This window comes from Salmo salar, chromosome ssa09 (genome assembly GCF_905237065.1).
Source record: "Salmo salar chromosome ssa09, Ssal_v3.1, whole genome shotgun sequence".
Classification (NCBI taxonomy): domain Eukaryota; kingdom Metazoa; phylum Chordata; class Actinopteri; order Salmoniformes; family Salmonidae; genus Salmo; species Salmo salar.
This window is the reverse complement of record NC_059450.1, coordinates 69,393,161-69,419,180: the sequence shown is the minus strand read 5'-3', so window position 1 is coordinate 69,419,180 and position 26,020 is coordinate 69,393,161. Positions and strand designations below refer to the sequence as shown.

The 26,020-nt window shown below is 40.2% G+C and overlaps 9 non-coding genes across 9 annotated transcripts; all 9 read left to right on the top strand.

The window, feature by feature from the left end:
* The first annotated feature begins 1,203 nt into the window (after positions 1 to 1,203).
* trnaa-agc (transfer RNA alanine (anticodon AGC)) lies at positions 1,204 to 1,276 on the top strand. The gene has a single exon. It is a non-coding gene; the product is annotated as a tRNA-Ala (tRNA).
* A 1,990-nt stretch (positions 1,277 to 3,266) lies between these two features.
* Positions 3,267 to 3,339, top strand: trnaa-agc (transfer RNA alanine (anticodon AGC)). Its single transcript has one exon. It is a non-coding gene; the product is annotated as a tRNA-Ala (tRNA).
* Positions 3,340 to 7,389: 4,050 nt separating this feature from the next.
* On the top strand, positions 7,390 to 7,462 carry trnaa-agc (transfer RNA alanine (anticodon AGC)). The gene has a single exon. It is a non-coding gene; the product is annotated as a tRNA-Ala (tRNA).
* A 1,986-nt stretch (positions 7,463 to 9,448) lies between these two features.
* Positions 9,449 to 9,521, top strand: trnaa-agc (transfer RNA alanine (anticodon AGC)). Its single transcript has one exon. It is a non-coding gene; the product is annotated as a tRNA-Ala (tRNA).
* Positions 9,522 to 13,574: 4,053 nt separating this feature from the next.
* Positions 13,575 to 13,647, top strand: trnaa-agc (transfer RNA alanine (anticodon AGC)). Its single transcript has one exon. It is a non-coding gene; the product is annotated as a tRNA-Ala (tRNA).
* Positions 13,648 to 15,634: 1,987 nt separating this feature from the next.
* trnaa-agc (transfer RNA alanine (anticodon AGC)) lies at positions 15,635 to 15,707 on the top strand. The gene has a single exon. It is a non-coding gene; the product is annotated as a tRNA-Ala (tRNA).
* A 1,990-nt stretch (positions 15,708 to 17,697) lies between these two features.
* Positions 17,698 to 17,770, top strand: trnaa-agc (transfer RNA alanine (anticodon AGC)). Its single transcript has one exon. It is a non-coding gene; the product is annotated as a tRNA-Ala (tRNA).
* Positions 17,771 to 21,823: 4,053 nt separating this feature from the next.
* On the top strand, positions 21,824 to 21,897 carry trnaa-agc (transfer RNA alanine (anticodon AGC)). The gene has a single exon. It is a non-coding gene; the product is annotated as a tRNA-Ala (tRNA).
* A 1,991-nt stretch (positions 21,898 to 23,888) lies between these two features.
* Positions 23,889 to 23,961, top strand: trnaa-agc (transfer RNA alanine (anticodon AGC)). Its single transcript has one exon. It is a non-coding gene; the product is annotated as a tRNA-Ala (tRNA).
* Positions 23,962 to 26,020: the final 2,059 nt, after the last annotated feature.

The window sequence follows — 26,020 nt, the reverse complement described above, 5'->3', positions numbered from 1 at the left end:
GGCTATCAGCTAGCCAGTCAGCCCTATTGACTAATTATGGGCTTGCGATATAAGGTACGTAGGCAGGTAAACATGCCGAACAATACCAAATGACTCATGAACCATTAAGAGAGATCACAATTTTAGTGCTTTATTAAAAGGTAAAACAAAAATAACAGGAGTTATACATATATTTCTATCTCTATATTGAAAATAATTGGTATGTAGCACAAATCTCTAGCACATACAAGTGCGAGCAAAATATCTGAAGTGAACTGCCTTACTGCCTCAACTCCTCTAACTACAGACTCCATCACTCTCCATCTTATTATTATCATCTGAAGCTGTGGAAGCCATCGGCCAAGTATGTACCAGATCACCTTGAATTTATTTTCGTTTCTAAAGCTACTTTGAGATTCTGTGTGTAATGAAAAGTGCTATATAGAATAAATCATTATTATTATTAGTTATCCTACAGGGGAGGAGGAGCCCTTGTCATAATGGCTTTGCGATATGATGGACAGCCTTCTTTTCGCTACTAAACAGGTCCTAATATCTTAGTCTCTGTGCCAGTTCATTCTCTCTTTTGCCTTTGTTGTGGCAAGCAGAAACACACTGGAATTTAGGAAATCCCACCAAACCACCTAATTATTACTTAAATTAAAGGGACAAATTCTGTGGTCGCTTGGGGTAATGCAACAATCCCCTTTCGTTATCACATGTAGGCACATGTGTAGTTTATGAGACAGATCTTTGATTTAGTAGCTGTTCATTTGTTAGTAAATGTTGGGAGCTGTGCCTCTATTTATTCTACTGGAAGGCTGTCCTCTCCTCTGCTTACAGTAGAAAGGCCTTGGACCGACCCACTGAGACGCAGTGAGCATAAGAACGACAAAAGACAGGAAAACAGTGACCATGTTCGGGCGACCAACATGCATTTATTTCCCCACGATCATCTGATCCTGACGTTATTCCACAGACAGCCAGCAGGGGGAACTCCAGACTCACAAGTTTTTCTGCTAACCCCAAACTCACTAACCATACAATACAACTATTTCCACCACTAGGCTTACTGCAGTCACTGCTTCAACCGTTACTGAACGACCATGAAAAATACTTTTAGACAGCTGAAGCAAGCATACTTTATAAAAAAGTATCCTTTCTTGTTGACGGGGGATTTGGCAGTGCGGTCATTGAGATTTCATACTTCTTACTGGATGCACAGGGGGATTAGCTCAAATGGTAGAGCGCTCGCTTAGCATGCGAGAGGTAGCGGGATCGATGCCCGCATCCTCCAATTATTTAGTTTGGTTCAATCAGCACACATTGTTGTTGTAGCTCTGGACTGATTTAACTAATCGAAGGATTAGTTAACAAATTGAATCAAGTGTGCTTGTCTGGCTCTAAAATGTAAATGTCTATTGTTGGGGGTTCCCGAGGACTACAGTTGGGAAACACGAGTGGAAGGTAGAGCATGGTGACGAGTTGAAATATGAATTCAGAACAGACCTACCGGTAGACGATGCTATCATGGCTTTTAATAACATATTAGGCTAAGTAGTGTTTTATACTATGTACTTTCAATTGTTTTGAGTTGATGACATATTTCTCATGCAGTGTTTTAATAGGATTATTTAGGGACAGTTCAAAAGTTACTGGGTGACTGGGGGCTCGTAACTCTCAAACTCTAGGGGTGTTTCTCCAAACATACTACGATGCTCCACACTCATGCTCCGATTGTATTCTCCACTACATTCTTTTGAGTACGTTCTTTGTGAGGTCAAGAGTGAGGAGAATGCATAAAACAATACATTTAAGAAGCACTCGCACTCCCCCTACTGTATTACCTCACGCTTCACCTCCCCATTCGCTGAACCTCCTTCCAGCCAGGACAATGTCAACAATAGACGAAACAAGATATACACAAAGCAAACGTTTGACTTCATAATTATCAGCTAAATATGTGAATCGTAATAATTTAGCTAGCCAGATAGTTAAACAGGAAAAAATGACCTAAAACTAATATTATGCAAGATAGATGTCAATTCTTCATGGTTACAGTAGCTAGCTAACAATTCGTTGTGGCTATCAGCTAGCCAGTCAGCCCTATTGACTAATTATGGGCTTGCGATATAAGGTACGTAGGCAGGTAAACATGCCGAACAATACCAAATGACTCATGAACCATTAAGAGAGATCACAATTTTAGTGCTTTATTAAAAGGTAAAACAAAAATAACAGGAGTTATACATATATTTCTATCTCTATATTGAAAATAATTGGTATGTAGCACAAATCTCTAGCACATACAAGTGCGAGCAAAATATCTGAAGTGAACTGCCTTACTGCCTCAACTCCTCTAACTACAGACTCCATCACTCTCCATCTTATTATTATCATCTGAAGCTGTGGAAGCCATCGGCCAAGTATGTACCAGATCACCTTGAATTTATTTTCGTTTCTAAAGCTACTTTGAGATTCTGTGTGTAATGAAAAGTGCTATATAGAATAAATCATTATTATTATTAGTTATCCTACAGGGGAGGAGGAGCCCTTGTCATAATGGCTTTGCGATATGATGGACATCCTTCTTTTCGCTACTAAACAGGTCCTAATATCTTAGTCTCTGTGCCAGTTCATTCTCTCTTTTGCCTTTGTTGTGGCAAGCAGAAACACACTGGAATTTAGGAAATCCCACCAAACCACCTAATTATTACTTAAATTAAAGGGACAAATTCTGTGGTCGCTTGGGGTAATGCAACAATCCCCTTTTCGTTATCACATGTAGGCACATGTGTAGTTTATGAGACAGATCTTTGATTTAGTAGCTGTTCATTTGTTAGTAAATGTTGGGAGCTGTGCCTCTATTTATTCTACTGGAAGGCTGTCCTCTCCTCTGCTTACAGTAGAAAGGCCTTGGACCGACCCACTGAGACGCAGTGAGCATAAGAACGACAAAAGACAGGAAAACAGTGACCATGTTCGGGCGACCAACATGCATTTATTTCCCCACGATCATCTGATCCTGACGTTATTCCACAGACAGCCAGCAGGGGGAACTCCAGACTCACAAGTTTTTCTGCTAACCCCAAACTCACTAACCATACAATACAACTATTTCCACCACTAGGCTTACTGCAGTCACTGCTTCAACCGTTACTGAACGACCATGAAAAATACTTTTAGACAGCTGAAGCAAGCATACTTTATAAAAAAGTATCCTTTCTTGTTGACGAGGGATTTGGCAGTGCGGTCATTGAGATTTCATACTTCTTACTGGATGCACAGGGGGATTAGCTCAAATGGTAGAGCGCTCGCTTAGCATGCGAGAGGTAGCGGGATCGATGCCCGCATCCTCCAATTATTTAGTTTGGTTCAATCAGCACACATTGTTGTTGTAGCTCTGGACTGATTTAACTAATCGAAGGATTAGTTAACAAATTGAATCAAGTGTGCTTGTCTGGCTCTAAAATGTAAATGTCTATTGTTGGGGGTTCCCGAGGACTACAGTTGGGAAACACGAGTGGAAGGTAGAGCATGGTGACGAGTTGAAATATGAATTCAGAACAGACCTATCGGTAGACGATGCTATCATGGCTTTTAATAACATATTAGGCTAAGTAGTGTTTTATACTATGTACTTTCAATTGTTTTGAGTTGATGACATATTTCTCATGCAGTGTTTTAATAGGATTATTTAGGGACAGTTCAAAAGTTACTGGGTGACTGGGGGCTCGTAACTCTCAAACTCTAGGGGTGTTTCTCCAAACATACTACGATGCTCCACACTCACGCTCCGATTGTATTCTCCACTACATTCTTTTGAGTACGTTCTTGTGAGGTCAAGAGTGAGGAGAATGCATAAAACAATACATTTAAGAAGCACTCGCACTCCCCCTACTGTATTACCTCACGCTTCACCGCCCCATTCGCTGAACCTCCTTCCAGCCAGGACAATGTCAACAATCGACGAAACAAGATATACACAAAGCAAACGTTTGACTTCATAATTATCAGCTAAATATGTGAATCGTAATAATTTAGCTAGCCAGATAGTTAAACAGGAAAAAATGACCTAAAACTAATATTATGCAAGATAGATGTCAATTCTTCATGGTTACAGTAGCTAGCTAACAATTCGTTGTGGCTATCAGCTAGCCAGTCAGCCCTATTGACTAATTATGGGCTTGCGATATAAGGTACGTAGGCAGGTAAACATGCCGAACAATACCAAATTACTCATGAACCATTAAGAGAGATCACAATTTTAGTGCTTTATTAAAAGGTAAAACAAAAATAACAGGAGTTATACATATATTTCTATCTCTATATTGAAAATAATTGGTATGTAGCACAAATCTCTAGCACATACAAGTGCGAGCAAAATATCTGAAGTGAACTGCCTTACTGCCTCAACTCCTCTAACTACAGACTCCATCACTCTCCATCTTATTATTATCATCTGAAGCTGTGGAAGCCATCGGCCAAGTATGTACCAGATCACCTTGAATTTATTTTCGTTTCTAAAGCTACTTTGAGATTCTGTGTGTAATGAAAAGTGCTATATAGAATAAATCATTATTATTATTAGTTATCCTACAGGGGAGGAGGAGCCCTTGTCATAATGGCTTTGCGATATGATGGACAGCCTTCTTTTCGCTACTAAACAGGTCCTAATATCTTAGTCTCTGTGCCAGTTCATTCTCTCTTTTGCCTTTGTTGTGGCAAGCAGAAACACACTGGAATTTAGGAAATCCCACCAAACCACCTAATTATTAATTAAATTAAAGGGACAAATTCTGCGGTCGCTTGGGGTAATGCAACAATCCCCTTTCGTTATCACATGTAGGCACATGTGTAGTTTATGAGACAGATCTTTGATTTAGTAGCTGTTCATTTGTTAGTAAATGTTGGGAGCTGTGCCTCTATTTATTCTACTGGAAGGCTGTCCTCTCCTCTGCTTACAGTAGAAAGGCCTTGGACCGACCCACTGAGACGCAGTGAGCATAAGAACGACAAAAGACAGGAAAACAGTGACCATGTTCGGGCGACCAACATGCATTTATTTCCCCACGATCATCTGATCCTGATGTTATTCCACAGACAGCCAGCAGGGGGAACTCCAGACTCACAAGTTTTTCTGCTAACCCCAAACTCACTAACCATACAATACAACTATTTCCACCACTAGGCTTACTGCAGTCACTGCTTCAACCGTTACTGAACGACCATGAAAAATACTTTTAGACAGCTGAAGCAAGCATACTTTATAAAAAAGTATCCTTTCTTGTTGACGAGGGATTTGGCAGTGCGGTCATTGAGATTTCATACTTCTTACTGGATGCACAGGGGGATTAGCTCAAATGGTAGCGCGCTCGCTTAGCATGCGAGAGGTAGCGGGATCGATGCCCCCATCCTCCAATTATTTAGTTTGGTTCAATCAGCACACATTGTTGTTGTAGCTCTGGACTGATTTAACTAATCGAAGGATTAGTTAACAAATTGAATCAAGTGTGCTTGTCTGGCTCTAAAATGTAAATGTCTATTGTTGGGGGTTCCCGAGGACTACAGTTGGGAAACACGAGTGGAAGGTAGAGCATGGTGACGAGTTGAAATATGAATTCAGAACAGACCTATCGGTAGACGATGCTATCATGGCTTTTAATAACATATTAGGCTAAGTAGTGTTTTATACTATGTACTTTCAATTGTTTTGAGTTGATGACATATTTCTCATGCAGTGTTTTAATAGGATTATTTAGGGACAGTTCAAAAGTTACTGGGTGACTGGGGGGCTCGTAACTCTCAAACTCTAGGGGTGTTTCTCCAAACATACTACGATGCTCCACACTCACGCTCCGATTGTATTCTCCACTACATTCTTTTGAGTACGTTCTTGTGAGGTCAAGAGTGAGGAGAATGCATAAAACAATACATTTAAGAAGCACTCGCACTCCCCCTACTGTATTACCTCACGCTTCACCGCCCCATTCGCTGAACCTCCTTCCAGCCAGGACAATGTCAACAATCGACGAAACAAGATATACACAAAGCAAACGTTTGACTTCATAATTATCAGCTAAATATGTGAATCGTAATAATTTAGCTAGCCAGATAGTTAAACAGGAAAAAATGACCTAAAACTAATATTATGCAAGATAGATGTCAATTCTTCATGGTTACAGTAGCTAGCTAACAATTCGTTGTGGCTATCAGCTAGCCAGTCAGCCCTATTGACTAATTATGGGCTTGCGATATAAGGTACGTAGGCAGGTAAACATGCCGAACAATACCAAATTACTCATGAACCATTAAGAGAGATCACAATTTTAGTGCTTTATTAAAAGGTAAAACAAAAATAACAGGAGTTATACATATATTTCTATCTCTATATTGAAAATAATTGGTATGTAGCACAAATCTCTAGCACATACAAGTGCGAGCAAAATATCTGAAGTGAACTGCCTTACTGCCTCAACTCCTCTAACTACAGACTCCATCACTCTCCATCTTATTATTATCATCTGAAGCTGTGGAAGCCATCGGCCAAGTATGTACCAGATCACCTTGAATTTATTTTCGTTTCTAAAGCTACTTTGAGATTCTGTGTGTAATGAAAAGTGCTATATAGAATAAATCATTATTATTATTAGTTATCCTACAGGGGAGGAGGAGCCCTTGTCATAATGGCTTTGCGATATGATGGACAGCCTTCTTTTCGCTACTAAACAGGTCCTAATATCTTAGTCTCTGTGCCAGTTCATTCTCTCTTTTGCCTTTGTTGTGGCAAGCAGAAACACACTGGAATTTAGGAAATCCCACCAAACCACCTAATTATTACTTAAATTAAAGGGACAAATTCTGTGGTCGCTTGGGGTAATGCAACAATCCCCTTTTCGTTATCACATGTAGGCACATGTGTAGTTTATGAGACAGATCTTTGATTTAGTAGCTGTTCATTTGTTAGTAAATGTTGGGAGCTGTGCCTCTATTTATTCTACTGGAAGGCTGTCCTCTCCTCTGCTTACAGTAGAAAGGCCTTGGACCGACCCACTGAGACGCAGTGAGCATAAGAACGACAAAAGACAGGAAAACAGTGACCATGTTCGGGCGACCAACATGCATTTATTTCCCCACGATCATCTGATCCTGACGTTATTCCACAGACAGCCAGCAGGGGGAACTCCAGACTCACAAGTTTTTCTGCTAACCCCAAACTCACTAACCATACAATACAACTATTTCCACCACTAGGCTTACTGCAGTCACTGCTTCAACCGTTACTGAACGACCATGAAAAATACTTTTAGACAGCTGAAGCAAGCATACTTTATAAAAAAGTATCCTTTCTTGTTGACGGGGATTTGGCAGTGCGGTCATTGAGATTTCATACTTCTTACTGGATGCACAGGGGGATTAGCTCAAATGGTAGAGCGCTCGCTTAGCATGCGAGAGGTAGCGGGATCGATGCCCGCATCCTCCAATTATTTAGTTTGGTTCAATCAGCACACATTGTTGTTGTAGCTCTGGACTGATTTAACTAATCGAAGGATTAGTTAACAAATTGAATCAAGTGTGCTTGTCTGGCTCTAAAATGTAAATGTCTATTGTTGGGGGTTCCCGAGGACTACAGTTGGGAAACACGAGTGGAAGGTAGAGCATGGTGACGAGTTGAAATATGAATTCAGAACAGACCTATCGGTAGACGATGCTATCATGGCTTTTAATAACATATTAGGCTAAGTAGTGTTTTATACTATGTACTTTCAATTGTTTTGAGTTGATGACATATTTCTCATGCAGTGTTTTAATAGGATTATTTAGGGACAGTTCAAAAGTTACTGGGTGACTGGGGGCTCGTAACTCTCAAACTCTAGGGGTGTTTCTCCAAACATACTACGATGCTCCACACTCACGCTCCGATTGTATTCTCCACTACATTATTTTGAGTACGTTCTTGTGAGGTCAAGAGTGAGGAGAATGCATAAAACAATACATTTAAGAAGCACTCGCACTCCCCCTACTGTATTACCTCACGCTTCACCGCCCCATTCGCTGAACCTCCTTCCAGCCAGGACAATGTCAACAATCGACGAAACAAGATATACACAAAGCAAACGTTTGACTTCATAATTATCAGCTAAATATGTGAATCGTAATAATTTAGCTAGCCAGATAGTTAAACAGGAAAAAATGACCTAAAACTAATATTATGCAAGATAGATGTCAATTCTTCATGGTTACAGTAGCTAGCTAACAATTCGTTGTGGCTATCAGCTAGCCAGTCAGCCCTATTGACTAATTATGGGCTTGCGATATAAGGTACGTAGGCAGGTAAACATGCCGAACAATACCAAATGACTCATGAACCATTAAGAGAGATCACAATTTTAGTGCTTTATTAAAAGGTAAAACAAAAATAACAGGAGTTATACATATATTTCTATCTCTATATTGAAAATAATTGGTATGTAGCACAAATCTCTAGCACATACAAGTGCGAGCAAAATATCTGAAGTGAACTGCCTTACTGCCTCAACTCCTCTAACTACAGACTCCATCACTCTCCATCTTATTATTATCATCTGAAGCTGTGGAAGCCATCGGCCAAGTATGTACCAGATCACCTTGAATTTATTTTCGTTTCTAAAGCTACTTTGAGATTCTGTGTGTAATGAAAAGTGCTATATAGAATAAATCATTATTATTATTAGTTATCCTACAGGGGAGGAGGAGCCCTTGTCATAATGGCTTTGCGATATGATGGACAGCCTTCTTTTCGCTACTAAACAGGTCCTAATATCTTAGTCTCTGTGCCAGTTCATTCTCTCTTTTGCCTTTGTTGTGGCAAGCAGAAACACACTGGAATTTAGGAAATCCCACCAAACCACCTAATTATTACTTAAATTAAAGGGACAAATTCTGTGGTCGCTTGGGGTAATGCAACAATCCCCTTTCGTTATCACATGTAGGCACGTGTAGTTTATGAGACAGATCTTTGATTTAGTAGCTGTTCATTTGTTAGTAAATGTTGGGAGCTGTGCCTCTATTTATTCTACTGGAAGGCTGTCCTCTCCTCTGCTTACAGTAGAAAGGCCTTGGACCGACCCACTGAGACGCAGTGAGCATAAGAACGACAAAAGACAGGAAAACAGTGACCATGTTCGGGCGACCAACATGCATTTATTTCCCCACGATCATCTGATCCTGACGTTATTCCACAGACAGCCAGCAGGGGGAACTCCAGACTCACAAGTTTTTCTGCTAACCCCAAACTCACTAACCATACAATACAACTATTTCCACCACTAGGCTTACTGCAGTCACTGCTTCAACCGTTACTGAACGACCATGAAAAATACTTTTAGACAGCTGAAGCAAGCATACTTTATAAAAAAGTATCCTTTCTTGTTGACGGGGGATTTGGCAGTGCGGTCATTGAGATTTCATACTTCTTACTGGATGCACAGGGGGATTAGCTCAAATGGTAGAGCGCTCGCTTAGCATGCGAGAGGTAGCGGGATCGATGCCCGCATCCTCCAATTATTTAGTTTGGTTCAATCAGCACACATTGTTGTTGTAGCTCTGGACTGATTTAACTAATCGAAGGATTAGTTAACAAATTGAATCAAGTGTGCTTGTCTGGCTCTAAAATGTAAATGTCTATTGTTGGGGGTTCCCGAGGACTACAGTTGGGAAACACGAGTGGAAGGTAGAGCATGGTGACGAGTTGAAATATGAATTCAGAACAGACCTATCGGTAGACGATGCTATCATGGCTTTTAATAACATATTAGGCTAAGTAGTGTTTTATACTATGTACTTTCAATTGTTTTGAGTTGATGACATATTTCTCATGCAGTGTTTTAATAGGATTATTTAGGGACAGTTCAAAAGTTACTGGGTGACTGGGGGCTTGTAACTTTCAAACTCTAGGGGTGTTTCTCCAAACATACTACGATGCTCCACACTCATGCTCCGATTGTATTCTCCACTACATTCTTTTGAGTACGTTCTTGTGAGGTCAAGAGTGAGGAGAATGCATAAAACAATACATTTAAGAAGCACTCGCACTCCCCCTACTGTATTACCTCACGCTTCACCGCCCCATTCGCTGAACCTCCTTCCAGCCAGGACAATGTCAACAATAGACGAAACAAGATATACACAAAGCAAACGTTTGACTTCATAATTATCAGCTAAATATGTGAATCGTAATAATTTAGCTAGCCAGATAGTTAAACAGGAAAAAATGACCTAAAACTAATATTATGCAAGATAGATGTCAATTCTTCATGGTTACAGTAGCTAGCTAACAATTCGTTGTGGCTATCAGCTAGCCAGTCAGCCCCTATTGACTAATTATGGGCTTGCGATATAAGGTACGTAAGGCAGGTAAACATGCCGAACAATACCAAATTACTCATGAACCATTAAGAGAGATCACAATTTTAGTGCTTTATTAAAAGGTAAAACAAAAATAACAGGAGTTATACATATATTTCTATCTCTATATTGAAAATAATTGGTATGTAGCACAAATCTCTAGCACATACAAGTGCGAGCAAAATATCTGAAGTGAACTGCCTTACTGCCTCAACTCCTCTAACTACAGACTCCATCACTCTCCATCTTATTATTATCATCTGAAGCTGTGGAAGCCATCGGCCAAGTATGTACCAGATCACCTTGAATTTATTTTCGTTTCTAAAGCTACTTTGAGATTCTGTGTGTAATGAAAAGTGCTATATAGAATAAATCATTATTATTATTAGTTATCCTACAGGGGAGGAGGAGCCCTTGTCATAATGGCTTTGCGATATGATGGACAGCCTTCTTTTCGCTACTAAACAGGTCCTAATATCTTAGTCTCTGTGCCAGTTCATTCTCTCTTTTGCCTTTGTTGTGGCAAGCAGAAACACACTGGAATTTAGGAAATCCCACCAAACCACCTAATTATTACTTAAATTAAAGGGACAAATTCTGTGGTCGCTTGGGGTAATGCAACAATCCCCTTTTCGTTATCACATGTAGGCACATGTGTAGTTTATGAGACAGATCTTTGATTTAGTAGCTGTTCATTTGTTAGTAAATGTTGGGAGCTGTGCCTCTATCTATTCTACTGGAAGGCTGTCCTCTCCTCTGCTTACAGTAGAAAGGCCTTGGACCGACCCACTGAGACGCAGTGAGCATAAGAACGACAAAAGACAGGAAAACAGTGACCATGTTCGGGCGACCAACATGCATTTATTTCCCCCACGATCATCTGATCCTGACGTTATTCCACAGACAGCCAGCAGGGGGAACTCCAGACTCACAAGTTTTTCTGCTAACCCCAAACTCACTAACCATACAATACAACTATTTCCACCACTAGGCTTACTGCAGTCACTGCTTCAACCGTTACTGAACGACCATGAAAAATACTTTTAGACAGCTGAAGCAAGCATACTTTATAAAAAAGTATCCTTTCTTGTTGACGGGGGATTTGGCAGTGCGGTCATTGAGATTTCATACTTCTTACTGGATGCACAGGGGATTAGCTCAAATGGTAGAGCGCTCGCTTAGCATGCGAGAGGTAGCGGGATCGATGCCCGCATCCTCCAATTATTTAGTTTGGTTCAATCAGCACACATTGTTGTTGTAGCTCTGGACTGATTTAACTAATCGAAGGATTAGTTAACAAATTGAATCAAGTGTGCTTGTCTGGCTCTAAAATGTAAATGTCTATTGTTGGGGGTTCCCGAGGACTACAGTTGGGAAACACGAGTGGAAGGTAGAGCATGGTGACGAGTTGAAATATGAATTCAGAACAGACCTATCGGTAGACGATGCTATCATGGCTTTTAATAACATATTAGGCTAAGTAGTGTTTTATACTATGTACTTTCAATTGTTTTGAGTTGATGACATATTTCTCATGCAGTGTTTTAATAGGATTATTTAGGGACAGTTCAAAAGTTACTGGGTGACTGGGGGCTTGTAACTCTCAAACTCTAGGGGTGTTTCTCCAAACATACTACGATGCTCCACACTCATGCTCCGATTGTATTCTCCACTACATTCTTTTGAGTACGTTCTTGTGAGGTCAAGAGTGAGGAGAATGCATAAAACAATACATTTAAGAAGCACTCGCACTCCCCCTACTGTATTACCTCACGCTTCACCGCCCCATTCGCTGAACCTCCTTCCAGCCAGGACAATGTCAACAATAGACGAAACAAGATATACACAAAGCAAACGTTTGACTTCATAATTATCAGCTAAATATGTGAATCGTAATAATTTAGCTAGCCAGATAGTTAAACAGGAAAAAATGACCTAAAACTAATATTATGCAAGATAGATGTCAATTCTTCATGGTTACAGTAGCTAGCTAACAATTCGTTGTGGCTATCAGCTAGCCAGTCAGCCCTATTGACTAATTATGGGCTTGCGATATAAGGTACGTAGGCAGGTAAACATGCCGAACAATACCAAATGATTCATGAACCATTAAGAGAGATCACAATTTTAGTGCTTTATTAAAAGGTCAAACAAAAATAACAGGAGTTATACATATATTTCTATCTCTATATTGAAAATAATTGGTATGTAGCACAAATCTGTAGCACATACAAGTGCGAGCAAAATATCTGAAGTGAACTGCCTTACTGCCTCAACTCCTCTAACTACAGACTCCATCACTCTCCATCTTATTATTATCATCTGAAGCTGTGGAAGCCATCGACCAAGTATGTACCAGATCACCTTGAATTTATTTTCGTTTCTAAAGCTACTCTGAGATTCTGTGTGTAATGAAAAGTGCTATATAGAATAAATCATTATTATTATTAGTTATCCTACAGGGGAGGAGGAGCCCTTGTCATAATGGCTTTGCGATATGATGGACAGCCTTCTTTTCGCTACTAAACAGGTCCTAATATCTTAGTCTCTGTGCCAGTTCATTCTCTCTTTTGCCTTTGTTGTGGCAAGCAGAAACACACTGGAATTTAGGAAATCCCACCAAACCACCTAATTATTACTTAAATTAAAGGGACAAATTCTGTGGTCGCTTGGGGTAATGCAACAATCCCCTTTTCGTTATCACATGTAGGCACATGTGTAGTTTATGAGACAGATCTTTGATTTAGTAGCTGTTCATTTGTTAGTAAATGTTGGGAGCTGTGCCTCTATTTATTCTACTGGAAGGCTGTCCTCTCCTCTGCTTACAGTAGAAAGGCCTTGGACCGACCCACTGAGACGCAGTGAGCATAAGAACGACAAAAGACAGGAAAACAGTGACCATGTTCGGGCGACCAACATGCATTTATTTCCCCACGATCATCTGATCCTGACGTTATTCCACAGACAGCCAGCAGGGGGAACTCCAGACTCACAAGTTTTTCTGCTAACCCCAAACTCACTAACCATACAATACAACTATTTCCACCACTAGGCTTACTGCAGTCACTGCTTCAACCGTTACTGAACGACCATGAAAAATACTTTTAGACAGCTGAAGCAAGCATACTTTATAAAAAAGTATCCTTTCTTGTTGACGAGGGATTTGGCAGTGCGGTCATTGAGATTTCATACTTCTTACTGGATGCACAGGGGGATTAGCTCAAATGGTAGAGCGCTCGCTTAGCATGCGAGAGGTAGCGGGATCGATGCCCGCATCCTCCAATTATTTAGTTTGGTTCAATCAGCACACATTGTTGTTGTAGCTCTGGACTGATTTAACTAATCGAAGGATTAGTTAACAAATTGAATCAAGTGTGCTTGTCTGGCTCTAAAAGGTAAATGTCTGTTGTTGGGGGTTCCCGAGGACTACAGTTGGGAAACACGAGTGGAAGGTAGAGCATGGTGACGAGTTGAAATATGAATTCAGAACAGACCTATCGGTAGACGATGCTATCATGGCTTTTAATAACATATTAGGCTAAGTAGTGTTTTATACTATGTACTTTCAATTGTTTTGAGTTGATGACATATTTCTCATGCAGTGTTTTAATAGGATTATTTAGGGACAGTTCAAAAGTTACTGGGTGACTGGGGGCTTGTAACTCTCAAACTCTAGGGGTGTTTCTCCAAACATACTACGATGCTCCACACTCATGCTCCGATTGTATTCTCCACTACATTCTTTTGAGTACGTTCTTTGTGAGGTCAAGAGTGAGGAGAATGCATAAAACAATACATTTAAGAAGCACTCGCACTCCCCCTACTGTATTACCTCACGCTTCACCGCCCCATTCGCTGAACCTCCTTCCAGCCAGGACAATGTCAACAATAGACGAAACAAGATATACACAAAGCAAACGTTTGACTTCATAATTATCAGCTAAATATGTGAATCGTAATAATTTAGCTAGCCAGATAGTTAAACAGGAAAAAATGACCTAAAACTAATATTATGCAAGATAGATGTCAATTCTTCATGGTTACAGTAGCTAGCTAACAATTTCGTTGTGGCTATCAGCTAGCCAGTCAGCCCTATTGACTAATTATGGGCTTGCGATATAAGGTACGTAGGCAGGTAAACATGCCGAACAATACCAAATGACTCATGAACCATTAAGAGAGATCACAATTTTAGTGCTTTATTAAAAGGTAAAACAAAAATAACAGGAGTTATACATATATTTCTATCTCTATATTGAAAATAATTGGTATGTAGCACAAATCTCTAGCACATACAAGTGCGAGCAAAATATCTGAAGTGAACTGCCTTACTGCCTCAACTCCTCTAACTACAGACTCCATCACTCTCCATCTTATTATTATCATCTGAAGCTGTGGAAGCCATCGACCAAGTATGTACCAGATCACCTTGAATTTATTTTCGTTTCTAAAGCTACTCTGAGATTCTGTGTGTAATGAAAAGTGCTATATAGAATAAATCATTATTATTATTAGTTATCCTACAGGGGAGGAGCCCTTGTCATAATGGCTTTGCGATATGATGGACAGCCTTCTTTTCGCTACTAAACAGGTCCTAATATCTTAGTCTCTGTGCCAGTTCATTCTCTCTTTTGCCTTTGTTGTGGCAAGCAGAAACACACTGGAATTTAGGAAATCCCACCAAACCACCTAATTATTACTTAAATTAAAGGGACAAATTCTGTGGTCGCTTGGGGTAATGCAACAATCCCCTTTCGTTATCACATGTAGGCACATGTGTAGTTTATGAGACAGATCTTTGATTTAGTAGCTGTTCATTTGTTAGTAAATGTTGGGAGCTGTGCCTCTATTTATTCTACTGGAAGGCTGTCCTCTCCTCTGCTTACAGTAGAAAGGCCTTGGACCGACCCACTGAGACGCAGTGAGCATAAGAACGACAAAAGACAGGAAAACAGTGACCATGTTCGGGCGACCAACATGCATTTATTTCCCCACGATCATCTGATCCTGACGTTATTCCACAGACAGCCAGCAGGGGGAACTCCAGACTCACAAGTTTTTCTGCTAACCCCAAACTCACTAACCATACAATACAACTATTTCCACCACTAGGCTTACTGCAGTCACTGCTTCAACCGTTACTGAACGACCATGAAAAATACTTTTAGACAGCTGAAGCAAGCATACTTTATAAAAAAGTATCCTTTCTTGTTGACGGGGGATTTGGCAGTGCGGTCATTGAGATTTCATACTTCTTACTGGATCCACAGGGGGATTAGCTCAAATGGTAGAGCGCTCGCTTAGCATGCGAGAGGTAGCGGGATCGATGCCCGCATCCTCCAATTATTTAGTTTGGTTCAATCAGCACACATTGTTGTTGTAGCTCTGGACTGATTTAACTAATCGAAGGATTAGTTAACAAATTGAATCAAGTGTGCTTGTCTGGCTCTAAAATGTAAATGTCTGTTGTTGGGGGTTCCCGAGGACTACAGTTGGGAAACACGAGTGGAAGGTAGAGCATGGTGACGAGTTGAAATATGAATTCAGAACAGACCTATCGGTAGACGATGCTATCATCGCTTTTAATAACATATTAGGCTAAGTAGTGTTTTATACTATGTACTTTCAATTGTTTTGAGTTGATGACATATTTCTCATGCAGTGTTTTAATAGGATTATTTAGGGACAGTTCAAAAGTTACTGGGTGACTGGGGGCTTGTAACTCTCAAACTCTAGGGGTGTTTCTCCAAACATACTACGATGCTCCACACTCATGCTCCGATTGTATTCTCCACTACATTCTTTTGAGTACGTTCTTTGTGAGGTCAAGAGTGAGGAGAATGCATAAAACAATACATTTAAGAAGCACTCGCACTCCCCCTACTGTATTACCTCACGCTTCACCGCCCCATTCGCTGAACCTCCTTCCAGCCAGGACAATGTCAACAATAGACGAAACAAGATATACACAAAGCAAACGTTTGACTTCATAATTATCAGCTAAATATGTGAATCGTAATAATTTAGCTAGCCAGATAGTTAAACAGGAAAAAATGACCTAAAACTAATATTATGCAAGATAGATGTCAATTCTTCATGGTTACAGTAGCTAGCTAACAATTCGTTGCGGCTATCAGCTAGCCAGTCAGCCCTATTGACTAATTATGGGCTTGTGATATAAGGTACGTAGGCAGGTAAACATGCCGAACAATACCAAATGACTCATGAACCATTAAGAGAGATCACAATTTTAGTGCTTTATTAAAAGGTAAAACAAAAATAACAGGAGTTATACATATATTTCTATCTCTATATTGAAAATAATTGGTATGTAGCACAAATCTCTAGCACATACAAGTGCGAGCAAAATATCTGAAGTGAACTGCCTTACTGCCTCAACTCCTCTAACTACAGACTCCATCACTCTCCATCTTATTATTATCATCTGAAGCTGTGGAAGCCATCGGCCAAGTATGTACCAGATCACCTTGAATTTATTTTCGTTTCTAAAGCTACTTTGAGATTCTGTGTGTAATGAAAAGTGCTATATAGAATAAATCATTATTATTATTAGTTATCCTACAGGGGAGGAGGAGCCCTTGTCATAATGGCTTTGCGATATGATGGACAGCCTTCTTTTCGCTACTAAACGGGTCCTAATATCTTAGTCTCTGTGCCAGTTCATTCTCTCTTTTGCCTTTGTTGTGGCAAGCAGAAACACACTGGAATTTAGGAAATCCCACCAAACCACCTAATTATTACTTCAATTAAAGGGACAAATTCTGTGGTCGCTTGGGGTAATGCAACAATCCCCTTTTCGTTATCACATGTAGGCACATGTGTAGTTTATGAGACAGATCTTTGATTTAGTAGCTGTTCATTTGTTAGTAAATGTTGGGAGCTGTGCCTCTATTTATTCTACTGGAAGGCTGTCCTCTCCTCTGCTTACAGTAGAAAGGCCTTGGACCGACCCACTGAGACGCAGTGAGCATAAGAACGACAAAAGACAGGAAAACAGTGACCATGTTCGGGCGACCAACATGCATTTATTTCCCCACGATCATCTGATCCTGACGTTATTCCACAGACAGCCAGCAGGGGGAACTCCAGACTCACAAGTTTTTCTGCTAACCCCAAACTCACTAACCATACAATACAACTATTTCCACCACTAGGCTTACTGCAGTCACTGCTTCAACCGTTACTGAACAACCATGAAAAATACTTTTAGACAGCTGAAGCAAGCATACTTTATAAAAAAGTATCCTTTCTTGTTGACGGGGGATTTGGCAGTGCGGTCATTGAGATTTCATACTTCTTACTGGATGCACAGGGGGATTAGCTCAAATGGTAGAGCGCTCGCTTAGCATGCGAGAGGTAGCGGGATCGATGCCCGCATCCTCCAATTATTTAGTTTGGTTCAATCAGCACACACTGTTGTTGTAGCTCTGGACTGATTTAACTAATCGAAGGATTAGTTAACAAATTGAATCAAGTGTGCTTGTCTGGCTCTAAAATGTAAATGTCTATTGTTGGGGGTTCCCGAGGACTACAGTTGGGAAACACGAGTGGAAGGTAGAGCATGGTGACGAGTTGAAATATGAATTCAGAACAGACCTATCGGTAGACGATGCTATCATGGCTTTTAATAACATATTAGGCTAAGTAGTGTTTTATACTATGTACTTTCAATTGTTTTGAGTTGATGACATATTTCTCATGCAGTGTTTTAATAGGATTATTTAGGGACAGTTCAAAAGTTACTGGGTGACTGGGGGCTTGTAACTCTCAAACTCTAGGGGTGTTTCTCCAAACATACTACGATGCTCCACACTCATGCTCCGATTGTATTCTCCACTACATTCTTTTGAGTACTTTCTTTGTGAGGTCAAGAGTGAGGAGAATGCATAAAACAATACATTTAAGAAGCACTCGCACTCCCCCTACTGTATTACCTCACGCTTCACCGCCCCATTCGCTGAACCTCCTTCCAGCCAGGACAATGTCAACAATAGACGAAACAAGATATACACAAAGCAAACGTTTGACTTCATAATTATCAGCTAAATATGTGAATCGTAATAATTTAGCTAGCCAGATAGTTAAACAGGAAAAAATGACCTAAAACTAATATTATGCAAGATAGATGTCAATTCTTCATGGTCACAGTAGCTAGCTAACAATTCGTTGTGGCTATCAGCTAGCCAGTCAGCCCTATTGACTAATTATGGGCTTGCGATATAAGGTACGTAGGCAGGTAAACATGCCGAACAATACCAAATGACTCATGAACCATTAAGAGAGATCACAATTTTAGTGCTTTATTAAAAGGTAAAACAAAAATAACAGGAGTTATACATATATTTCTATCTCTATATTGAAAATAATTGGTATGTAGCACATATCTCTAGCACATACAAGTGCGAGCAAAATATCTGAAGTGAACTGCCTTACTGCCTCAACTCCTCTAACTACAGACTCCATCACTCTCCATCTTATTATTATCATCTGAAGCTGTGGAAGCCATCGGCCAAGTATGTACCAGATCACCTTGAATTTATTTTCGTTTCTAAAGCTACTTTGAGATTCTGTGTGTAATGAAAAGTGCTATATAGAATAAATCATTATTATTATTAGTTATCCTACAGGGGAGGAGGAGCCCTTGTCATAATGGCTTTGCGATATGATGGACAGCCTTCTTTTCGCTACTAAACAGGTCCTAATATCTTAGTCTCTGTGCCAGTTCATTCTCTCTTTTGCCTTTGTTGTGGCAAGCAGAAACACACTGGAATTTAGGAAATCCCACCAAACCACCTAATTATTACTTAAATTAAAGGGACAAATTCTGTGGTCGCTTGGGGTAATGCAACAATCCCCTTTCGTTATCACATGTAGCCACATGTGTAGTTTATGAGACAGATCTTTGATTTAGTAGCTGTTCATTTGTTAGTAAATGTTGGGAGCTGTGCCTCTATTTATTCTACTGGAAGGCTGTCCTCTCCTCTGCTTACAGTAGAAAGGCCTTGGACCGACCCACTGAGACGCAGTGAGCATAAGAACGACAAAAGACAGTAAAACAGTGACCATGTTCGGGCGACCAACATGCATTTATTTCCCCACGATCATCTGATCCTGACGTTATTCCACAGACAGCCAGCAGGGGGAACTCCAGACTCACAAGTTTTTCTGCTAACCCCAAACTCACTAACCATACAATACAACTATTTCCACCACTAGGCTTACTGCAGTCACTGCTTCAACCGTTACTGAACGACCATGAAAAATACTTTTAGACAGCTGAAGCAAGCATACTTTATAAAAAAGTATCCTTTCTTGTTGACGAGGGATTTGGCAGTGCGGTCATTGAGATTTCATACTTCTTACTGGGTGCACAGGGGGATTAGCTCAAATGTTAGAGCGCTCGCTTAGCATGCGAGAGGTAGCGGGATCGATGCCCGCATCCTCCAATTATTTAGTTTGGTTCAATCAGCACACATTGTTGTTGTAGCTCTGGACTGATTTAACTAATCGAAGGATTAGTTAACAAATTGAATCAAGTGTGCTTGTCTGGCTCTAAAATGTAAATGTCTATTGTTGGGGGTTCCCGAGGACTACAGTTGGGAAACACGAGTGGAAGGTAGAGCATGGTGACGAGTTGAAATATGAATTCAGAACAGACCTATCGGTAGACGATGCTATCATGGCTTTTAATAACATATTAGGCTAAGTAGTGTTTTATACTATGTACTTTCAATTGTTTTGAGTTGATGACATATTTCTCATGCAGTGTTTTAATAGGATTATTTAGGGACAGTTCAAAAGTTACTGGGTGACTGGGGGCTTGTAACTCTCAAACTCTAGGGGTGTTTCTCCAAACATACTACGATGCTCCACACTCATGCTCCGATTGTATTCTCCACAACATTCTTTTGAGTACTTTCTTTGTGAGGTCAAGAGTGAGGAGAATGCATAAAACAATACATTTAAGAAGCACTCGCACTCCCCCTACTGTATTACCTCACGCTTCACCGCCCCATTCGCTGAACCTCCTTCCAGCCAGGACAATGTCAACAATAGACGAAACAAGATATACACAAAGCAAACGTTTGACTTCATAATTATCAGCTAAATATGTGAATCGTAATAATTTAGCTAGCCAGATAGTTAAACAGGAAAAAATGACCTAAAACTAATATTATGCAAGATAGATGTCAATTCTTCATGGTCACAGTAGCTAGCTAACAATTCGTTGTGGCTATCAGCTAGCCAGTCAGCCCTATTGACTAATTATGGGCTTGCGATATAAGGTACGTAGGCAGGTAAACATGCCGAACAATACCAAATGACTCATGAACCATTAAGAGAGATCACAATTTTAGTGCTTTATTAAAAGGTAAAACAAAAATAACAGGAGTTATACATATATTTCTATCTCTATATTGAAAATAATTGGTATGTAGCACAAATCTCTAGCACATACAAGTGCGAGCAAAATATCTGAAGTGAACTGCCTTACTGCCTCAACTCCTCTAACTACAGACTCCATCACTCTCCATCTTATTATTATCATCTGAAGCTGTGGAAGCCATCGGCCAAGTATGTACCAGATCACCTTGAATTTATTTTCGTTTCTAAAGCTACTTTGAGATTCTGTGTGTAATGAAAAGTGCTATATAGAATAAATCATTATTATTATTAGTTATCCTACAGGGGAGGAGGAGCCCTTGTCATAATGGCTTTGCGATATGATGGACAGCCTTCTTTTCGCTACTAAACGGGTCCTAATATCTTAGTCTCTGTGCCAGTTCATTCTCTCTTTTGCCTTTGTTGTGGCAAGCAGAAACACACTGGAATTTAGGAAATCCCACCAAACCACCTAATTATTACTTCAATTAAAGGGACAAATTCTGTGGTCGCTTGGGGTAATGCAACAATCCCCTTTTCGTTATCACATGTAGCCACATGTGTAGTTTATGAGACAGATCTTTGATTTAGTAGCTGTTCATTTGTTAGTAAATGTTGGGAGCTGTGCCTCTATTTATTCTACTGGAAGGCTGTCCTCTCCTCTGCTTACAGTAGAAAGGCCTTGGACCGACCCACTGAGACGCAGTGAGCATAAGAACGACAAAAGACAGGAAAACAGTGACCATGTTCGGGCGACCAACATGCATTTATTTCCCCACGATCATCTGATCCTGATGTTATTCCACAGACAGCCAGCAGGGGGAACTCCAGACTCACAAGTTTTTCTGCTAACCCCAAACTCACTAACCATACAATACAACTATTTCCACCACTAGGCTTACTGCAGTCACTGCTTCAACCGTTACTGAACGACCATGAAAAATACTTTTAGACAGCTGAAGCAAGCATACTTTATAAAAAAAGTATCCTTTCTTGTTGACGAGGGATTTGCCAGTGCGGTCATTGAGATTTCATACTTCTTACTGGGTGCACAGGGGGATTAGCTCAAATGGTAGAGCGCTCGCTTAGCATGCGAGAGGTAGCGGGATCGATGCCCCGCATCCTCCAATTATTTAGTTTGGCTCAATCAGCACACATTGTTGTTGTAGCTCTGGACTGATTTAACTAATCGAAGGATTAGTTAACAAATTGAATCAAGTGTGCTTGTCTGGCTCTAAAATGTAAATGTCTATTGTTGGGGGTTCCCGAGGACTACAGTTGGGAAACACGAGTGGAAGGTAGAGCATGGTGACGAGTTGAAATATGAATTCAGAACAGACCTATCGGTAGACGATGCTATCATGGCTTTTAATAACATATTAGGCTAAGTAGTGTTTTATACTATGTACTTTCAATTGTTTTGAGTTGATGACATATTTCTCATGCAGTGTTTTAATAGGATTATTTAGGGACAGTTCAAAAGTTACTGGGTGACTGGGGGCTTGTAACTCTCAAACTCTAGGGGTGTTTCTCCAAACATACTACGATGCTCCACACTCATGCTCCGATTGTATTCTCCACTACATTCTTTTGAGTACTTTCTTTGTGAGGTCAAGAGTGAGGAGAATGCATAAAACAATACATTTAAGAAGCACTCGCACTCCCCCTACTGTATTACCTCACGCTTCACCGCCCCATTCGCTGAACCTCCTTCCAGCCAGGACAATGTCAACAATCGACGAAACAAGATATACACAAAGCAAACGTTTGACTTCATAATTATCAGCTAAATATGTGAATCGTAATAATTTAGCTAGCCAGATAGTTAAACAGGAAAAAATGACCTAAAACTAATATTATGCAAGATAGATGTCAATTCTTCATGGTCACAGTAGCTAGCTAACAATTCGTTGTGGCTATCAGCTAGCCAGTCAGCCCTATTGACTAATTATGGGCTTGCGATATAAGGTACGTAGGCAGGTAAACATGCCGAACAATACCAAATGACTCATGAACCATTAAGAGAGATCACAATTTTAGTGCTTTATTAAAAGGTAAAACAAAAATAACAGGAGTTATACATATATTTCTATCTCTATATTGAAAATAATTGGTATGTAGCACAAATCTCTAGCACATACAAGTGCGAGCAAAATATCTGAAGTGAACTGCCTTACTGCCTCAACTCCTCTAACTACAGACTCCATCACTCTCCATCTTATTATTATCATCTGAAGCTGTGGAAGCCATCGGCCAAGTATGTACCAGATCACCTTGAATTTATTTTCGTTTCTAAAGCTACTTTGAGATTCTGTGTGTAATGAAAAGTGCTATATAGAATAAATCATTATTATTATTAGTTATCCTACAGGGGAGGAGGAGCCCTTGTCATAATGGCTTTGCGATATGATGGACAGCCTTCTTTTCGCTACTAAACGGGTCCTAATATCTTAGTCTCTGTGCCAGTTCATTCTCTCTTTTGCCTTTGTTGTGGCAAGCAGAAACACACTGGAATTTAGGAAATCCCACCAAACCACCTAATTATTACTTAAATTAAAGGGACAAATTCTGTGGTCGCTTGGGGTAATGCAACAATCCCCTTTCGTTATCACATGTAGCCACATGTGTAGTTTATGAGACAGATCTTTGATTTAGTAGCTGTTCATTTGTTAGTAAATGTTGGGAGCTGTGCCTCTATTTATTCTACTGGAAGGCTGTCCTCTCCTCTGCTTACAGTAGAAAGGCCTTGGACCGACCCACTGAGACGCAGTGAGCATAAGAACGACAAAAGACAGGAAAACAGTGACCATGTTCGGGCGACCAACATGCATTTATTTCCCCACGATCATCTGATCCTGATGTTATTCCACAGACAGCCAGCAGGGGGAACTCCAGACTCACAAGTTTTTCTGCTAACCCCAAACTCACTAACCATACAATACAACTATTTCCACCACTAGGCTTACTGCAGTCACTGCTTCAACCGTTACTGAACGACCATGAAAAATACTTTTAGACAGCTGAAGCAAGCATACTTTATAAAAAAAAGTATCCTTTCTTGTTGACGAGGGATTTGCCAGTGCGGTCATTGAGATTTCATACTTCTTACTGGGTGCACAGGGGGATTAGCTCAAATGGTAGAGCGCTCGCTTAGCATGCGAGAGGTAGCGGGATCGATGCCCGCATCCTCCAATTATTTAGTTTGGTTCAATCAGCACACATTGTTGTTGTAGCTCTGGACTGATTTAACTAATCGAAGGATTAGTTAACAAATTGAATCAAATGTGCTTGTCTGGCTCTAAAATGTAAATGTCTATTGTTGGGGGTTCCCGAGGACTACAGTTGGGAAACACGAGTGGAAGGTAGAGCATGGTGACGAGTTGAAATATGAATTCAGAACAGACCTATCGGTAGACGATGCTATCATGGCTTTTAATAACATATTAGGCTAAGTAGTGTTTTATACTATGTACTTTCAATTGTTTTGAGTTGATGACATATTTCTCATGCAGTGTTTTAATAGGATTATTTAGGGACAGTTCAAAAGTTACTGGGTGACTGGGGGCTTGTAACTCTCAAACTCTAGGGGTGTTTCTCCAAACATACTACGATGCTCCACACTCATGCTCCGATTGTATTCTCCACTACATTCTTTTGAGTACTTTCTTTGTGAGGTCAAGAGTGAGGAGAATGCATAAAACAATACATTTAAGAAGCACTCGCACTCCCCCTACTGTATTACCTCACGCTTCACCGCCCCATTCGCTGAACCTCCTTCCAGCCAGGACAATGTCAACAATAGACGAAACAAGATATACACAAAGCAAACGTTTGACTTCATAATTATCAGCTAAATATGTGAATCGTAATAATTTAGCTAGCCAGATAGTTAAACAGGAAAAAATGACCTAAAACTAATATTATGCAAGATAGATGCCAATTCTTCATGGTCACAGTAGCTAGCTAACAATTCGTTGTGGCTATCAGCTAGCCAGTCAGCCCTATTGACTAATTATGGGCTTGCGATATAAGGTACGTAGGCAGGTAAACATGCCGAACAATACCAAATGACTCATGAACCATTAAGAGAGATCACAATTTTAGTGCTTTATTAAAAGGTAAAACAAAAATAACAGGAGTTATACATATATTTCTATCTCTATATTGAAAATAATTGGTATGTAGCACATATCTCTAGCACATACAAGTGCGAGCAAAATATCTGAAGTGAACTGCCTTACTGCCTCAACTCCTCTAACTACAGACTCCATCACTCTCCATCTTATTATTATCATCTGAAGCTGTGGAAGCCATCGGCCAAGTATGTACCAGATCACCTTGAATTTATTTTCGTTTCTAAAGCTACTTTGAGATTCTGTGTGTAATGAAAAGTGCTATATAGAATAAATCATTATTATTATTAGTTATCCTACAGGGGAGGAGGAGCCCTTGTCATAATGGCTTTGCGATATGATGGACAGCCTTCTTTTCGCTACTAAACAGGTCCTAATATCTTAGTCTCTGTGCCAGTTCATTCTCTCTTTTGCCTTTGTTGTGGCAAGCAGAAACACACTGGAATTTAGGAAATCCCACCAAACCACCTAATTATTACTTAAATTAAAGGGACAAATTCTGTGGTCGCTTGGGGTAATGCAACAATCCCCTTTTCGTTATCACATGTAGCCACATGTGTAGTTTATGAGACAGATCTTTGATTTAGTAGCTGTTCATTTGTTAGTAAATGTTGGGAGCTGTTCCTCTATTTATTCTACTGGAAGGCTGTCCTCTCCTCTGCTTACAGTAGAAAGGCCTTGGACCGACCCACTGAGACGCAGTGAGCATAAGAACGACAAAAGACAGTAAAACAGTGACCATGTTCGGGCGACCAACATGCATTTATTTCCCCACGATCATCTGATCCTGACGTTATTCCACAGACAGCCAGCAGGGGGAACTCCAGACTCACAAGTTTTTCTGCTAACCCCAAACTCACTAACCATACAATACAACTATTTCCACCACTAGGCTTACTGCAGTCACTGCTTCAACCGTTACTGAACGACCATGAAAAATACTTTTAGACAGCTGAAGCAAGCATACTTTATAAAAAAGTATCCTTTCTTGTTGACGAGGGATTTGGCAGTGCGGTCATTGAGATTTCATACTTCTTACTGGATGCACAGGGGGATTAGCTCAAATGTTAGCCCGCTCGCTTAGCATGCGAGAGGTAGCGGGATCGATGCCCGCATCC